The following is a 19,960-nucleotide window of genomic DNA, read 5'->3' as shown; positions in this document are numbered from 1 at the left end:
TCATCTGATTTTGGGAGATGTCTGACTTCCTGGTGATATGGCTGTGGTTAGTCAATTATTTGAAGCACCTAACTTTTAGTCTGTTAACTTCTAGTTGCTCTTCAGATTGTCTTTTTTTTTTTTTTGAGACTCCGTGTTTCCTTTGCCAGAGTGAAAACATTAAAGAAAAATCTACTCATCATTGACAACAGATGGAAAAACTGTTCATCCGGATGTGGTTTTGACATATATCATTTTGTTAGGGTACGCATCAGTGTTTCCTTCATGCAACAACGAACATAGTGTGAGTCGTGATGTCTGATTTGTGAAAAAGTGACGTTTGTGAATGGCTAATATGATCATTTATGAAATAATGATTCAGTCAAAAGATTAACGAAACAGCCTTATAAGCCGCATTTCCACCGCAGGAACTTTACCCAGGAACTAGGGACTTTGGTGTGGTACTCGGTAGGGCTGGACGATTAATCGAAACCAAAATTCAGAACTTTCCCATGTTGGTTATTGCGCTTTTTTAATCCTGTTAATAATTTCCCCTTAAAAACATACTACTGCATGTGTAGTCACGTGACTCCGAATACAACAGAGCAAACATATAAATGAAATAAACAATGCTTTTCAAGTTTTTCATGTCGGTTTAAACAGGAGATTTTCAAGTACAGAAATTGTTATTATATAGTTATAGATAATAATTGTTATCTATAACTATATAACTATAGATATATAATATAACTTTACATTAAACTTTATTAATCACTTTAGAGGAGTTACAGATGCATAAATAATGTTTTGAAATGTTGAAAATATAAAACGTTAAATACTGTTATTTGAAATTATTTTAAAAATGAAAAGACACTTTAAACCTTAAACCACCAGTAGATGGCAGCAAGTCCCTGCTAATGAGCGAGTCATTGAGATTCAACCGGATTCAACTGATTCATTCAAATGGCTGATTTATTCAGGAAGTGTTGCTCAGAGACTTTGTTTGGAACTATTATCGATGGCAAAATAGAGTGAAACAGGCGATTTGGTGTCTAAGATGTCACATTTGTAATTGTTGATATATGGAAAAAAACGGCGCTGTGTAATATTGAATAACTATATTAAAATATATAAATATAAAAGATATACTTATCTTAAATTCTGGGCATTCTAAAGGTATTTTAATAGACTAAAACACGCGCAGTGAAAGCGTACGCGCACTAGTCTAACTGTTGCTAGATTACTTCACGTAGTGCATGCGTGCACTCAATGGGTTTGTTTTTGTATGGTTTCGTAAATTGAGGGACATACTCGATAATTTCCGATTGTTAAATCAACAATTACGTTTTCATAGACAATATATATCGCACTCCATACAGCACTGGCCCGATGGGGCAAGTGACCGTTCCGTCTACTGTCCTGACCGTCGTTCACACTGGCCCCGGGCCATCGGGCAGTCCTTATTGTCGAGCCCTGCATAATATGTTTTTTTTATTATAAAATTCTCACACAATGTGCTATCTTCAAGTGCAAGGTGTCATTTTTTTATTCAGTGTGTTTTGACCGCAGGAACAAAGAACAAAATGAAGTTCTGGGTAAAAACTTCCCCCTCAGAAAGTCCCTGCTCAAGAGGTAGTAATTTTTTCAAAGTTCAGGAACTTTCGGGGGTGAGACTTGAGTGCAGAACATGCTGATTGGTTGAATCCATTCTGCGTTTATTTCAACCACTATTTTTAAAAGTCTGCTACGGTGCGTGCAGTAAGAGTTATTTGTTATTCGAATCAACAATGGAGTTTAAAAAATACAACTGATGGACCAACAAGGAGGTTCAGGCTTTATTAATCTCTAAATCTAACTGGAACTGGGAAGTCATGCGTAGTTCTACGTCATCAGACTTAATCTTCACAGTACTTTAGACCAGGATGGAAACACAGACAGCAACAGGACTGGGGGAAAAAAAGTTCCTGGGACAAATTGTTCCGTGGTAATTTCGGTTCAAAAGTGGCTATACTAACTTGAGGCTTGAATCAGACTGGCTGTATCCGAAATGCATATTCCTTCCTATATAGTAGATGAAAAACATTATGTGAGCCAAATAGTATGTCCGAATTCACAGTATTCACAAAACAGCGAATAGTACCTGGATGATGAACTACATCTAGTGAGTAGGTTGCAGAATTGCACATCTGATCGACAATTTGCTATTCAATGAGGCCACGGGATAGGATTTGTGTATGGCGGTGAAGCAATGCAACTGTTTTTGGTCGGTCACATGACAATAACAACATAACGGATGTAGTACATAAGGATTATATTCCTACTACACACATTTACACCAAGCGTGCCACACGAGTCCTAAAAAAGTGAAGCCAAAGCGTCTCAATCGCCCTCAGGTGGCTGGAAGCAATATAGGTCATAAACCCTGCCCTCTCCTTGTATTCCAACGGACGTGAGACAAACTAAACAATTAAATTACACTTCAAATATTTTTTTTCAAAGACAATTTCTGTCATTTTAGGCAGTCTTTATCACACTGGTGTTAGTTCAAGTGCTCGTTCTTTAAAAAAGTTGGGTTTTAGTTATTTATCTTGTGCTGGATCTTTGCAAGGTGATTGGAGCTTTAACTTTAATTTCTATATTTCCATAACTGTTTATTCTAAACAGTCTATTACATTAGACTAAACCGGTCGATTACATTTACAATGTCTTTTTGAAGTATCATAGTTTTGTTGGAATGGACTTTCAATGGACGGACTGTATTTCAAAGATGAAAGAAAGTCTTACAGGTTTGGAATGACATGAACCATCCTTTAAAATCTGTGAGTGTATGTGCTCAATGAAGTGAAGCACTTCTGAACAACCATTTGAACTGAGTGATTCTGTAATTTGTCAACTAAAAAAGTAATTTGGCTTCTAAATGTTTCATTGCAGGAGTCAAAACGGCTCCCTAGTAATTTTCTTTTTGTCTGGAGCCCTGGCATGAGGTTTTTGTTCAAAATTGGAGTAATTATGTTAGTTAATAATAAACAAGTCTCAGCGAGCATTAATTATGAAAACTCCACAGCAGCATGCTTTGAAAATGAATTGTATTCTGTGGGAAACTTCTGGTCTGAAGAGAAATGAACATGCCTGCTAATAAAGAATCAGTAAGAAGCCTGGTACATGTTAGGGCTGGACGATTATGGCCTAAAATCAAAACCTCGATTAATTGAACATTTTACCTTGATTATTAATAAACGATTATTTTGTTTCTGGGGTTTTTTTTGCTCTCATAGTTCACTTTCAAGGTTTGTACTGTAAATATGATTGACTATTAAAGGTAGGATATTTTTTCCTACTGAAAGAGCGATGTAAATCATATAAAGATAAATTAGTACAGTACCAGTACGAGTGATTGCGTGTGTGAATTAGTCATACCGTCTCTCTATTAATTGTGAAGCTGTGGGTTGTAAATAGTTCCTTCAAAAGTAGAAAAATATATGCTATAATAAGTTTTGAGTTTCTAAGCTACTTTAGTTATAAATCACAGGACAGCACTGACAGCTAGTTTCTGCGTTCCTCTCTGGGCACGTGATCTTCATGATTTGCGCAGCTACTGTTTGTATGAGTGTTCGTGCCACAATGCTGCTGCGCGAGCACAGTAGCTCGAAATAATAATACACATCTGATGGTCTAAAATCGCTTGAATGTCCAAACCATAAAACAAATACAACTGACAAAGTTTAGTGAAGACGCAACGCTCACCGCCTTTCCCTTTTTATTAGAATACATCATATCCGGTCGGCCGGTCGCATACGGTCTAGCCGCAGAAGTTCAAATATTTCAACGCATCCGAAGCTCAGATCGGATCCGAAATTTCCGCATTTGCATATGAACGGAACTCCACGCAGCCCCCGTACTGCTCTCCATTGGAAATTAATGACTTCCGGTCCAACGGATGTCGTATGTGTTGAACCGACGGTCACCTCCGTGTTGCTTTTATGCCACTGACTAGACGGGGCAGAGTCATGTGGCAACATACGCTGTAATATGTTTTTAAGGGGGAAGCATTAACAGGATTTAAAAAAACGAAATAACCGGCATAGGAAAATTACGTCGGTTAGAGGTTCTGAATTTCGGTTTCGATTACTTTCCGATTAATCGTCCAGGCCTAGTTCATGTACTAGAGCAAATCCGTAATTAATTTCTGAATGGACATACATGGCCCACAGGTACACGCGTGCACTCATTCTTCATGAGATTACAAAGTTTGAAGGGCCTCTTATCCCAGTATCAGTTGAGATGGACTTGCAGCGATGTAAAGCTCAAAGAGGATTAGTAAAAGACACAGACACCTAAAAGAGAGATATTGTACGTGTATGTGTGTGAGATGCACGCTTGACCGATTGGTGGCTTGATTGGTCACAGCCCGGTCACAAAAGCCACAGGAGATCCAGCAAGGATTTACGGGAGTCCAGCGGATCAACCTGGAACATTTCTGCACAATTCCCTCTGTCATCCTGCGCTCATCTCTCCATGTCTCTCTTCATCCTCCCTCCATCGGCCCGTTCATCCTGTACACAGCTCAGAGGATTAGGCTGGATTTAAGAACATACTGTATGAGGAGATGACTCCAAAACTTGACTCTCCCAGAGCACTGCAGACGGCGAGAGATTGCCACATCTCATCTCTCTGGGCGCTGCTCAGTTCAGTTCTGTTCTTTCGTAGTGGTTCTGCTGGCTTGCGCCCATTAGTTGTACTGTTTAAGCTCTAAAGCTAATGGTATTAGCGTGGATCTGCCCGGCAGTCAGTTCATTTATCACCCTAGCTGGCACAGTTTGTCTCCTACAGATTAATTTCTGTAAAATTTGTTACACTGATTTTATAAAATTCTATAAAAAGCCTATTCAAGGTATTATATAACAGAAATATGTGATATTTTGTCTATTGTATAACATACATTTAAAATACTTAGGGATGCACAATACACAAGTAGCATATCAATTATCGGCTGATTATTTATTTATTTATTTTCAAATATTAGTATTGGCTGAAATTGTCTATTTTTTTTTATATATTTACATTAACTTTGCCCGTCATCTAACACTTACTTATACATATACGTTCATCCAAAAAATGAAAATTATCCCATGATTTACTCACCCTCAAGCCATCCTAGGATGAACACAATTGGAGATATATTTAAAATATCCTTAGTCCTCCAAGCTTTATTGGGGGGCGCGTTTTGAAGCCGAAAATAATGCATTCATCCATAAAAAAAAAAAAGTAATCCATACTACTCCATTGGGTTAATAAAGGCCTTCTGAAGCAAATCGATGCATTTTTGTAAGAAAAATATCCATACTTGAAACAATAATAAATTCAACTAGCTTCTTATAACTAGCTTCCGGTAGACGACCATACGCAGAATTTAGAGTAAATCATGGGATAATTTTCATTTTTGGGTGAACTATCCCTTTAATACCAGCTAAATGTAATCTTTAGCAAATTTTAAAATGAATATACATTTTTCCATACAGTATATTTATAATGATTTAATGCCTAAATTTACTGGAAGTTTGATTTTAGTTCTAATGGTTTTCTGTTTTCTTTTCTTTTCCGTCCTTCCATCCATTTTCATTTCGCTTGTTTTTTTTAATTTAATTCAAACAAAACGTTATAATATTTTTTTAATGAGAATTTAGTTATTTTATTGAATTAAATGAATACATTTTAATAAAAATATTTGGTTTATTTTGGTTCACTTGAATGAGAAATATATTCATTTAATCCTGTCTAACTTTCACTACCTTTTTTACAAGGTGAATGTTAGTAGTTGTCAGTGTAAATGTTATGTAGCCATTTAAAAAATCTCATCTTGCTATCTCACTTCAAAGGACAGAAAAATGCTGGAGGAAGACACTGGACAGTTGTTTACTAGTGGTCACGATGACATCACATCCTGTGCACCAGCTGTGTTTCCTGTCAGGCAGATAGCAGTAGTATCCATCTGTCGAAAGTTAGAAAGATGCGTAAGAAGTCCGCATCCGTTTTGTGCATGTGAATAATGCCATTTGGTGAGTGACGGAAGACGAAATGAAAAAAGTGTTAAATGTTGTTGTCTACAGTCATATTTCGTCATATTGTTGACAACTCATCATGGGTTTTTGGAAAGGAGGATGTTTTTGTGTGTCCAGTCACAAAAAAAACATATGGGGATTTCCATATCAGACAGGAAGCACTGGGACAGTAAGGAATCTCTCCAAAAAAGCTCTTAAAATGCACAGTTGTGGGATCTCACCTCAGCAGTCAGCAGACATAATCGCAGCTTACTGAGATAACTGCAGTGTCAGAAATGCAAAAGCATTCTCTGTGTGTGTGTGTGTGTGCGCGTGTGTTCAAAGCCTGTCTTTTCTACCAATGACTTTATCTTCAACCACTTGATAGCATGTATCAGCTCCTAGCAGCTGTATACACATGCTGCATACAGCATAACCATTGTGTTTGAGAGAGACATTGAGCAGAAGAATGGTCTTGTTTCAGTGTGTCTGTGCTGAAATGAGTTTACATATTAGCCATATGAATCATCTTTCTTTTATCTGCAAGAGTGCCACCGTATAAGCCCATTTTATTTTTGCGGTTATGCATGCATTAGGGAGAAGGGAAATATTTACATGTATTTGTGTGCACGTATGTGCTTGGGCGAAAGTTAAGCTGGTAGAAATCGCTCTCTGCCTTGGGCTTGAGTGGCCTGAGCTCGGCTGCACAGAGACTCCACAGACTTAATCTGCCAGAGGCTAAACTAGGCCAGCTGCCGGACACTGTGTGCACGTCAATTACCGCACAATAAATAGAATATTGATGAAGCTCTAAATCATAATTGAGAGGCCTTTATAACGAGTGAGCTGGAATGATTGCTAACCGGCTGATTCAATCTGAAGCCAATAGCTTAATTAGTTTAATTCATACGGCCTGACTGTTCCACTTTCCCGATTAAGGTCATCTGATTTGTGCGGCTCAACTCGGAGAACGTGTGTAGCTGCTGGGTTTTAGCATGTTTTAGTGAATCAGAGATATTAAAAGAAATAATTCACCAGTAATTTTCCTACCCTCATGTTGTTTAAAACTTGGATAATATTTTATTGGATGATATTTTTCCTCTTTGGAACTCATAGGGATATACTCATAGAGATATTTTTGCAAAATGTGTTTTCCATACATGTGAGCGTCAGTGAAAATTTCAATTTAAACCATCTAAAAAAAACTATATATGTGAGGGTACACATCTTAACCATTATTTTAAAGATTTTAAATGTTAAAATTTTTCTTAAATATATTATATTTTAAATAATATTATAAATATATTAAATATTAAAATATAAAATTTTACATTTGTATAAAATAGATATTGTTTTTTTCAAGGTAAAAAAGTATTTCAAATGTCATACATTAAATTATGAATGTAATTTTGCAGTCTGAACTAACCTTGTCTTGTTAAAGACCAAATAATCTGATATTTTAAGAGGCTTAAATATGATGACTGTTTGCAGTGGTCCCTTTTTTTCATTTGTACTTCTGCATGTTCAGTGGATCATGTGACTTTTGTTGGGTCACATCACATTACTTGATGATTTTGCAAACAATATTTTTTTTATTATATATATATATATATTCCTTGTATTCAAGGTTTATGTATTAATTACATTTTTTTTTTTATATATATTTTTGAATAAATTAACAGATTAAGCCAACAAAGTGTGCCATGTAATTGGTTCTATCTCTCTTTGTGTTTAATAGAAGAAAAAACATACATGATGTACTTTTCCTTTGAAAAAGAATCTGACATTTTATGATCACAGTGTTTAATTCTACTCTCACTGCTACTTTCGGTTGCGTATCTCAGTTTTCTCAACTGATGTTGGCATGTAGAGTGAGAGACTGAGACAAAGCAGAGGAATTTGTTAATTCTAATCATTCAGTCTCTCTCTTTCAGCTCTGATTTGCATGATTGGTCGGTCTTCTCGGCTCAGCGGCTTTACTGCATTCCTTAGTCTGACCCCCTGAGAGCTGGTCTGAGGAAAAAGGGGAGGAATTTCTCTGTGGTGTCCCCCTCTTTTGCCTCACTCTCTTGTTTTCTTTTTTAAATAAATGTAGGTATTATGGTAATTTATGAGAAAAAGAAGTTGTCGGCTGAATGCAGGTGGTCTGAATTCCCATATTACTCTAGTTCTATTTTAGGTTTCATAGTACTGTACCACTGTTGTTTTTTGTGCACGTTTTGTTTATGAGTGGAAAGACATTTTGAATTGGAACAATTAGGTGATTGAAGCAACTGACCACTAGACGAGGTCATCCACATGTCCTTTATACTTCAGAGGGAGAGAGAGAGAGAGAGAGAGAGAGAGAGAGAGAGAAATAAACTTAGAGGGAGACAAAGAAGCATTTGAGACAGCAGTGTGATCAGTAAGCAGCAAAAGTGCATTGTGGGTATTGATCTAACTGGCTGTTATAAACTTCACAGCCTTTGGCTGACCCCTGGTTTTAGTTATGGAAGTGATTGGGCAGAGTGACTCAGCAGACTGAGACTAAAATGAACGTTGTCAGTGCTTAAACTGTCTGTATTTTAAGCCACATTATTGTGTGGTGGAATAGCAGTTGAATTGAGACATGCCCCTCATTCCTGTAATTCTCATTAAGAGCAGATTGAGGCCAAGAGGAAGTCTGCTGAGCGTGTGCTGCTGGGGATGGAGGGGGGTCTATTGAAGTGCTACAGGTGTGCGGCATAAGCTTGGATGCTAATTATAACTGGCAGTGACGTTGGCAGTGAGTTGCAATGAATACAGCAGGGTGTGCCTGCCTTCTTATTCCCCACCAAAGGGATCCGGTGTGTGTACTACAGATGGAGAAACTCTTTAGAGGAAATGAGCTGTTTGGATTGTAATGATACAGTGCCAACAAAGGCAGGTTATACTGCATAAAATGACTTTAATGAGCCACCATTATTAGGTTGATTTAAACTGAATGAAAATTTAGTTGGTCGGGTAATAGATTAAAAAAAGTTAATGTGACTTTTCCACCACATAACGTGTGTGTGTGTGTGTGTGTGTGTGTGTGCGCATTATTAAATACAAATTAAATATTTCTGAAAAAGATATAAAGTTTAACCACCAATTTTCAGTCCAATGTTTATAATTACAATGTTGTTAGTACGGACTGAGAAATTCCCATTTATTTGTCAGACTTTTGACAGCTCCATGGCTTTTGTGAAAACTCCACGCCATTTGCATCAATGGTAACAATTTACAATAAGGTTCATTAGTTAAAGCAGAAATAAGTTACTTTTTTTACCTACATAAATAGTTTTCTAAGTCCTTACGATGGTAATTGACTTGACATGTCTACGCCAGAAAAAAGCACTTGCAAGTTGAGCTTCGCCGACCCGACACAATATCGCCTCATTTTCACGTTCACGCGAGAGTGACGAAATGCTTTATGGTAATTCAAAAACAATGTATATATTATAACTTTATAAGACAATTTCGAAAATTACTGTACTGTATTTGCAAAACTACTGCTCTGGTGAGTGTTAGTCGTTGTAGTCCAGAGCTGCACCAGAGTGTGATTCACTGAAGGAACCTGTAGGGGGAGCTTTGCAAATCTTACTGAGTTCCGCTTTAACGTGAACTAATAATGAACTGCACTTATACAGCATTTATTAATCTTTGTTCGTTAATTTCAACATTTACTAATACATTATTAAAATCTTGTTAACATTAGTTAATGCACTGTGAACTAACAAACAATGAACAACTTTTCATTAACTAATGTTAACGAAGATTAGTAAATTCAGTAACAATTGTATTGCTCATGGTTAGTTCATGTTAGTTAATACATTAACTAATGTTTAACTACTGAACCTTATTGTAAAGTGTTAACGCATCAACAGAGCATTATTAACAAAACAGTTATTGTAAGAGTAGTTTTATCACTGAAAATTGTATCGTACTTTGTTTTCTCTTTGAATGGAATTATGGTGGAGCACTATGACAACAGCTTTCTTACCGGTACTCGACAGCATTTTACTTTTTTAACCACATACATCTATATTTGCTGAGAAAGGCTCCAGAATTCAAAGACATATTTTTTGGTAAAAAAAAGTGTTTAAAAGTCCACATCAATTTTGCAATCAATTTTGTTTGAGGTTGATTTTGTGGCCGTTCACACAGGATGTTTGTGCATTCCATCAGCGTTTTTTGAAATTGTTGACCTATATGTGTCAGACTGATGTTTTTTGCAGTTGTGGTGCCGTCTCGTGCTGTGCAGTGACTCTGCCTAGCAGTTATTTGAACAAAACCACTTTGTTCCATTCATTATGTGTCATTCTGTCTAGCTGTTTTTGAACAGAATAATGTGTCCCATGCTGAAGCACGATACATTTAGTAGCTGGGCTGGGCTGACTGTCAGCTCACAAAAACATGCTTTTAATTGGTTTTGTTTATATGTGGGTCGGGGGGATGATAAATACTCTTAACACTTTATTTTTAATTTTTAAAATAATAAAGTATACTAAATTAATGTTTATTTGACAGTCCTAATCTTTACATGTGGTTTAAAATTGTTTATATATATATATATATATATATATATTAAACAAGATATCTAAAACTCTCCACTGCCTTGTAATCCCAAACTAAATATACACACACACACACACACACACACACACACACACACACACACACACACACACACACACACACACACACACACGACAAACAGGCGCACCTATCTTAGTGGGGACACACACACACACAGTATCTCACAAAAGTGAGTGTATACTCCCTTTTGCTTTTGTGAGATACTGTGTGTGTGTGTGTGTGTGTGTGTGTGTGTGTATATATATATTTAGTTTCAGCAACCATTTTAGTATATCTTCTCAAGGGGCAATACTATAGAAATTAAACTTGGATATATTTTATAGTAGTCAGTGTGCTGCTTGTATAGCAGTACAGATTTACTGTCCTCTGAAAATAACTCAACATACAGCCATTATTGTCAAAATAGCTGGCAATAAAAGTGAGTACACCCTAAGTGATAAAAGCTGTACGTTGTTTAACCATGCAAAGCTACATGTCCTATTCATCATGTTCATGTTTTTGTCTGCTTGACAGGACCATACAAATTTGTGTATCTTGTATTAGAGCAGTAAAAATTTGTTTTTTTGAGTATACTTCTCTCATACTGACCACTGGATGTTCAACATGGCACCTCATGGCAAAGAACTCTCTAAGGATTTGAGAATTAGAATTTTAGCTCTCCACAAAGATGGCCTAGGCTATAAAAAGATCGGTAACACCCTGAAATTGAGTTACAGTACAGTGGCCAGGGTCATAGAGAGAGGTTTTCCAAAGCAGTTTTCTCTCGGAACAAGCATCGCAAGGGTCGATCAAAGAAGTTGAGTCCTCGTACTCTGTGTCAGGTGCAGAAGCTGGCTTCAAAAAACAGACTCATAAGTGCTGCCAGCATAATAAACTTGTTTGGCTCAGATGGTGTCCAGCATGTGTGGCAACGCCCAGGTGAGGAGTACTAAGAAAATTCTGTCTTGCATACAGTCAAGCATGGTGGTGGTAGCATCATGGTCTGGGGCTGCATGAGTGCTGCTGGGTCTGAGGAACTGCACTTCATTGAGGGGAAACATGGATTCCAACATGTACTGTGACATTCTGAAGCAGAACATGATGCCCTCCCTTCAGAAACGGCAGTTTTCCAACATGATAATGACCCCAAACACACCGCCAAGATGACAACTGCCTTGCTGAGGAAGCTGAAGGTGAAGGTAATGGACTGGCCAAGTATGTCTCCAGACCTGAACCCTATTGAGCACCTGTGGGGCGTACTTAATTGGAAGGTGGAGAAGCACCATGTGTCTAACATCAAGCAGGTCCTTGATGTCATTATGGAGGAGTGGAAGAGGATCCCAGCAACAACCTTTGCAGCTCTGGTGAATTCCATGCCCAGGAGGATTAAGGCAGTGCTAGATGACAATGGTGCTCACACAAAAAAATTGACACTTTGGACACAGTTTTGGCATGTTCGCTTAGGGTGTACTCACTTTTGTTGCCAGTTATTTAGACAACAATGGCTGTATGTTGAGTTATTTTTAGAGGACAGTAAATCTGTACTGCTATACAAGCTGCACATTGATTACTCTAAAGTATATCCAATTTTAATTTTTATAGTATTGTCCATTGAGAACATATAATGAAACGGTTGCTGAAATGTGTGGGGTGTATATATATTTAGTTTGGGATTACAATGCAGTGGAGAGTTTTAGAAATCTTTGTAGTACTTCAGTTTTTTTTTTCCATTGCACCAAGGGCTTTTGGAGCACATCGTTTATCAGTGCTCTGGCTCTGCTACTGTGCTTTAGAAAGTTCTTTTTAGGACTGCTTCAGTCAGTGAAACACTCAAGTGAAAGAGTTTATTTGAGGTCAAAAAAGTCTCTCACTTCAATCCCATTCAAACACTGCCTTGGCATGACATACATTTATCACATATTTCCAAAGCATTGAAGAGGAAAAAATATAAGAATTAATGTTAGAAAACAATAACAATTAAAGCAGCAATATTCTGAAATTAATGTTAATTAATTCATCTTTTCATTCAAATTATGTTAATCATTTAATTTGGAATTTTAAAAATGGTATTAAATGAGAAAAAAATGTAAAAGAAGCATTGTCAGTACTATTTGATCCTACGGTTTATAAACAAGAATTTTATATAATTTTGCTAATTATGCTAATGAGACAGGTGATGTGCTGAATGTGTTTCCTATGGGGGATATAGAGACCTGGTCAGCTATCTAATTTATCAAAACAATTCCATTTACACTTGGCCACATAAATGAATCTCCGCAAAACGGATATATGCAGATATAATGGAGTTCACGTCACCGAAAGCAACAAATATGAGCTGCATTTTATTGATCATCAGCTAATTTCAAAATCAAAGACTGCAATACGAGACAGCGCGGCAACAGCACTGTGAGATCATTTAGTCTTATTACTTTTAATGAAGATGATTGTGTTTTGAGTGTCTGTGACTTACTTTCAGTTTCATTTGCGGCCGTTTGCGTGTCTGCTTGCTGAAGAGATACTCAGTTACTCCTCTGCGGTGATGTGTGATGCAGTAGCGCTGTCATATCTGACTATAACATGTTTTTTAGCCTATAACACGCTCTCACACATTATTTTCACACATTATTTTCACACAAGGAGTAAAATTTTACAAATGTGGTTTCAACAACCAGCTGCATTTAGACTTTGAGATTAGAGATTGTTCAGTTGTGACTGGAATGGGTCCCAGACCACCTCCTGAAGTGGATTGAACGATTGGATTTATATCCGTCTCGGATGCATTTTGGAGGGCATTTACACTTGGTCTATTCACTTCCACCTTGTGTACGCCTGTCACAACTGCCACAATCTAAGATGTAAAATGTGTCTTTTTCGTTGAATGAATAAAAAATCTTTCTCTCCTAAATGCTGAATTCTCTTGCTATTTTCTCATAGAAGACATGAGCCAGCAATTGGATACAAAGAGGATAAATTTATGCTTGATCATCCCTTCTTCCCAGTGCTGTAATCTGACTGCGGCAACATATGTTTGTGTTTATGGTGTGAAGTTTAGAAAGGAGAAAAACTTTCACAGTGACAAAATTAGACTTTATTATCACTCTCTAATACTTCCACATTCATCCAGCCCGGAGAAGATTCTGTGTGTGTGTGTGTGCGCATGTTTACACAGGCTTAACACGGCATGTGTTTATCAGAGGGAAAGCAGGATCCCTCCAGTTTGTCTTGTGACTGTGCGAATGTCTAAAATTACTGATTTGCTGGTTCCCTATGCAAACAGATAAATAGATTAGAGGTCTGCACAGGCGTTAAATTGAAGCATGAACCAGGCCCGTACCCAAGATTGAACAATTAACCCGACCCAAAACCCATGAGTTTGGGTGGCAGACCTCTAAAGCACATTTTGTCTTTACTTGAATTAATCATAAAGTCTGGATCTTGCAGGGTCATCGCCCATTCATAAATGACCAAATGCATGTGTGGACAGACGCAAAGGGATTGAGAGAGTCACCTGACCGTGAATGTGTTTCAGCAATGTGTGTATGTGCCTGGTTCTCTAAGCGGGTGAGGGGCAAATATGGGCCGGAAATAGCATGCATAATGACAGTAATTTTGGTTTTGATGTGAGTTTGTAGGTGTTGTAAGAGTATTTCCAAGCTGTTTTTAGCTTGTCATCTCTTATGTATGAGTAAATTCTAGCTCTCCTTGGCACGATAAGGTTGGTTTCTTTCTCACTCAAGAGCCAATGTTGCAGTTGCTTTGTTGAAATTGATTCAGGGAATAACAATCTGATTCCAAAAGATTATGGATGCATCTAAATTTTTTATTGTGTCCCATTATTCCCATTACTTCCTGTGTAAAAACATATATGTTATTTTAAGTATAGTTTGTTGTATGTTTACTTGATTTATTGACCTCTCTCTAAAAGGGGTGTAACACTTATCTGTAATAAACCGTTCGGCATACATTTTCACCACAGTTAATCTCAAATCTGACGACATATCTATGATCTATAATATGGTTTTTTAAAAACAAAACAAAAAATCATGTTGGTGTGTTGTAGTGGTTCAACGGATCACAAAACTCATGTTTAGCCCACTTTAACTACTCCAATACGACAGCAGAAACTACTAGCCCAACTAATACATTATGAAATGCAAGTGAACAGACTGTAAAAAGAACAAATACTGTACACCAATTACACATCCGATACACATCCGAATTCTCACCTCATTCAATTAAGACATAACCGAATGTGTTTACAAGAATACTTACGGTATTTTGACTGACATAATGCGTGTATGTGTCCATCCAAGTGCACTGAGGACGCAAAAGAGAAATCAATTTGGAGTTTGCGAGCTATATGAAACGTGCCTCTCTCTCTCTCTCTGTGTACGCGCAAGCCTTAGTATGTGCGTCTGTGTACACCGATAACAGTGTGGCATGCGATACCGAAATCCTCTTTTGCCTTTTCTAGCGCTGGAATTGTTTTATATCTATTTTATGTGTAAACTAGCAAGACAAAACGTGTGCAAATGATAACCTTTCACTCTGTTGCGGTTAAATGCGCATGCGTCCCAAACCGTGGGGCTTGGTCTGTACGGATCACGGATCAACAACGATCCATTTAACCACTAGTGTATTGCAATTCAGCATGGCAAGTGAAGGAGACAAACAGCTGATAGAGCTGCTGCTTGCATCATATAAATCTCCTGTCCGGGAACATTCTGGCTTCCCAATATGTTACAACAGTGACTCTTTGCAAACTTTGACGCTCAAGACAGTTGACAGAACGGTTAGGTTGATTTCAAATTTTAACAGTGTTTCGCTTATTGCACATTTCAATGCATCCTTGCTGAGTAAAAATATTGTTTTTTTCACCACTGGCACTTACTGGCCCCTGACTTCTTAAGGGAAGACTTCCAGTAATTATAAAATATGCTATATGTAAAATAAAAGTTGTAATATATAAAAAAAGTTTATGAATTGAAATATGTATACAGTAGTCAACATTTGAAATGGATCAAAACCTTTCATCGAAGTTGTCCTAAAACCTTCTTCTTAGGACAACTTTGAACTTTTTTGATCCACTTCAAATGTTGACTACTATATTTTAAAAATCTCATTTGATTAAAAATTGTTATTGTGAAATTTTGTGGATCATTTGTTTTCTCTCACTCATTCTTAAACTACATGCACTCTCAGAGAACATGCCTGATGGTTTATGTCTGAGTTGGAGAGTGTCATCCTTATTCTGCTGCAAAAAAGAAGACAGAGTTAAAGGTAAAACAGTCGACCCCTTTTATAAACCGTAATAACACTCTTCTCTTACTCGTATAGTTTGTTTTTACCAGCGTAGAGCTGGTAATTCTGTCCAACTCTCAGGCTGTCGTATCTGCCTGATGCCCTGTGGCTCTTGTATGAGCTTGTCCGCCCACCCAGGACATGTCTGGAAGCTCTGTGCTCTGTTTCCTTTTCCTCTTTCCCCTTAAATTTACGACTGTAGTTGTGTTAAAATGGAGGAGGGGAAAAAAGCTGAGATGGGGGATAGAGAGACTGAAAAAAGTTGAAAGAGAAGGAGCTGTGCATGATGTTACAAAGCTTACAGACAATAGATTTACATAAGTCCTTTCACTCTCAACCATTTTCTGTTTCATTCTGACAATCTTATAGTGAAATGTTCTACCAAAAGAGAAAGAAACTGGGTCAGGGAGTGAGAGAGAAAAGACTGAAGATGAGAAAGAGAGCGTATGTGTGTGTATTGGGGTTTGGGTGGGGTGTTGGCTGTAATATGGCTGAGATCACTGTGGGCTGCACTGAAGAGAATCACATTTCACTCCTCACAACTAAACACATGCACGCCTACACGAGAGCAAACTTCAGTGTGCTCTTGATTACATGTGATGGATCTGGACTGGAGGCTGTATGTGGTATATTGCTGTCATATAGCTCACTGTGTCTTTAAAAGAAGTGCAACAGTTTTTACTGTAAAAGATGCTTTTTTTTCAATTTAATTTCATATTTTTTCCCCATTCATTTAATGTAATATGACAGTAATAATTTCCATCCTTTTCTAGTTATTTTTTTTGTCTTCAGTAATTACATTCAGAGTGGTTATAAAGTGCAATGACTATCACAGCAGGTTGTAACTTCAAAATTTAAGGCAGCAATTACGTGTAAATTTTATTTTAGTGAACAAAGCCCAAAGTGCATAAATTTCCCTGCACCATATGTATCTCAAGTAATGCTGCTTTTAATGCTATTACTTTTCTATGTCCACCTAATGGGCAAATAAAGGGTCGAAAAACTCCAATAGCCTTAAAACTTGGTCTAGTACATGTACATTTGGCAGATGCTTTTATCCAAAGTGATTTACAGTGAGTGCATTCAAGCCAATTAATTTGGTGATATTTAGCAATTTTGAGGTTTGAACGGCATTCGTTGATTAGCAGTAATAGTCAATTCATATTGTTAAATAAGTGTTTATTTAACATACATCATACAGTATGTATTCATTTTTTTTAAATAAGCAAAAATCTGCTTAATCTACTTGGCTACATAGTCTTGTGTTTGCTCTGACCTTTCCAGCTCAAAGTAGCCTTGAAAACTCCTGCACATCTTACATCTTTTCTTTGTACTTGATCCTTATATGTAGTAGTCATACAATCTGTTCTTGAGCCCTGTGTGAGGACATGTTGGTCTTTTTCCCCATGTACATTTATTCAGCAGGCATTTTAAGAAGGCTTTTAAGATCTATGTAGCAGAACTGGGACTGTGTGATAGAACTAAAACCCAAAGTACTAAAATTTTGTATGTTGTTATTGACTTCAAGTCATTGAATGACATTGAATTGATTCAGTGCAAGGGTAATTCATATGCTGGATGAGTTTGAAAGTTAATCTGCCTCCAGACCTTCTGCATGTCAGTCATAATCCCAATCTCAATCCCAATGAATCTCTTTCATTCTTTAATCCTGTTTTCTGTGTGACTGTTGTCCCTTAAAGGGTTAGTTCACCCAAAAATGAAAATAATGTAATTTATTACTCGCCCTCATGCCGTTCCACACCCGTAAGACCTTTGTTAATCTTCGGAACACAAATGAAGATATTTTTGTTGAAGTCCGATGGCTCAGTGAGGCCTCCATAGCCAGCAATGTCATTTCCTCTCTCAAGATCCATTAATGTACTAAAACATATTTAAATCTGTTCATGTGAGTACAGTGGTTCAATATTAATATTATAAAGCGACAAGAATATTTTTGGTGCGCCAAAAAAACTAAATAACAACTTATATATTGATGGTCGATTTCAAAACACTGCTTCAGGAAGCTTCAGAGCGTTATGAATCAGCATATCGAATCATGATTCGGATCGCATGTCAAACCGCGAAACTGCTGAAATCACGTGACTTTGGCGCTCCGAACCGCTGATTCGTTACATTTTATGCCACTGGGTGGAGACAAGTGACTTGTAATAAAAGTGTTTGTCATTGAATCATTCATTCATTCAAAAGATTTGTTCAAAAACACTAATTCATCCAGTAATGAAACAAGTATGTATTAATAAGTCATTGATTTTTTTTTTTTTTAAATAATTCATTCAAATTAATTAAACATTTTTACAGCAATTAATATTTTGTCAGAACCTCTAGTAAAATGTTCTTTTGTTTAGTTGTATATTCAGAATCATGGGTTATCTCCGTTTGAAACCAAAAAAATTGTGATTCTGATTTTATCCAGAATCATGCAGCTCTACCGACCATTAACTTTTGAATAGTACTGTATGTGTTTTTGAATGACAGTTGCTCCAATGTTGCAGAAATCTAATAATATCTGGGCTACCAAAGCCGCTACAAAGATGTATGAAAAAATACAAATAGTGTTCTTGGCTGATAAGCCACATTTATTTCCTTAACTTTTTTAAATTCCATTGGCAGGTGTAGCAAAAAGTTAATTTTACACCCTGGCTAGATGGTTATTGAGGTGAGTATAGAGGCTCTTTATCTCATTCAATAATGAAAGGTTGATAAAGCATGTTTTATCTGTTGCTGTTTTGTGATGCTTCTGAAACTTTGCAATTTTATAGCAGTAAGAACGAGGTTTGTTGTTGGGTTTATGATGGATTTTGTGTGCAAGTTTTATTACATCGGTTGAGGTTGTGGCTTGCATGCTTTGCATTTTAATGAAGAGGGACATTTTGTTAGTTTTCTCTGGGTTTTACACACACACACAGTTTCTCCACCCATGGACACAGATGCTTAGCGTGTTTTAACAGTCTGTCTTGAGTTGAGTACCGCATGCCGTTTGAGGCCGAGCTCCCTCAGACGTTTCTCATGCGCTCTTAGGCGTGGTGTGGAGCCAGATGGACAGAGTCACTCTTGCTCCCTCGTTGCCTCCAATGACGTACTTAATGTTCCAGTGCGGTTATATACACACACGTTCTTCATAGTAGTAAAGGCCCCAGGGTGTGTGTGGTTTCACATGTTCAACTGGGAAACGCCACACTATGGTCTCTGTACCTGGTCTTCTGTATCATATGTAAGAAAACCATGCAGGCTTTGTGTAGCAGCTGGCCGAGTGCTAGCACTTTACTCAGCGCGGTGTTACAGGCTATGTGCGTCCAAACGCAACCCTCGTAAATTCCTTAGTCTCACTCACATTAGCAGCAGTACTTATGACATGCCACAGTGACATGTGGGCTGTGATTTTCTTCAAAATCCTGTCATGTTGCCCTTTCTAATGTGCAGTCAGATGAATTGCGCTACTCTGTCTGAAGATTAAAGGATGTTGCCATCATTTACTCCACTTCATGTTTTTCCAAACTTGTATGACTTTCTTTTTTCCATGGAACAGAAGGTTTTGCTGGTCGCTCTTTTCCATGTAGTTACATTGAATGTAGACTGAGCATTGCAAGCATCAAACAGAACACAAAATCAACATGGAAGTCCATACGACTCCCCTGAAGCCATATGATAGTTTGTTGGAGAAACGCACTGAAATTAAAGTTATTCTTTGATAATAATTCAGTTCGTACAAGTAATGGTGAAATCTCCAAAAAATCAAGAATAATTCAAGAATTAAAGTTCATGAATAAATTGTTGAGTTGGAGCTTTTCTGGGTTGAATTGGTTGACAAAAGAGATTTGAATGATTGGTTCAAGATTAAGGCAATTACTTTTCTTATTGACCACTTTTATGATAATTTATGATAATACAAGTCTATTTAAAGTTCAGTGCAAGTCTTTAGAAGACCACTATACTTGTAGACTAAATTCATTCATTTTGATGAATTCTTAATTGAATAATATAAAATTTTGTAGAAATATCTCACACATGCCTGAATCTCTAAACGTTTGTGGTTTAATAAATGA

At 37.1% G+C, this 19,960-nt stretch overlaps 1 protein-coding gene across 5 annotated transcripts in view; it reads left to right on the top strand.

Annotated features, from left to right (window-relative positions):
- galnt1 (UDP-N-acetyl-alpha-D-galactosamine:polypeptide N-acetylgalactosaminyltransferase 1) overlaps nucleotides 1–19,960 on the top strand; it is a 124,118-nt gene that overhangs the window by 21,838 nt on the left and 82,320 nt on the right. The window contains exon 1 of one of the 5 annotated variants that reach the window (XM_067408285.1): nucleotides 6,019–6,035. The exons of the other annotated variants lie outside the window; for them this stretch is intronic. The gene's annotated coding sequence lies outside the window, so the exon portion shown is untranslated. Of the gene's footprint in view, nucleotides 1–6,018; nucleotides 6,036–19,960 lie in introns of those variants that run through there. 5 annotated transcript variants of the gene reach the window in all.

Source organism: Chanodichthys erythropterus, chromosome 2 (assembly GCF_024489055.1).
Source record: "Chanodichthys erythropterus isolate Z2021 chromosome 2, ASM2448905v1, whole genome shotgun sequence".
Lineage (NCBI taxonomy): Eukaryota > Metazoa > Chordata > Actinopteri > Cypriniformes > Xenocyprididae > Chanodichthys > Chanodichthys erythropterus.
Note: the sequence above shows the minus strand (reverse complement) of the source record. Positions and strands in the feature narration are given on the sequence as shown.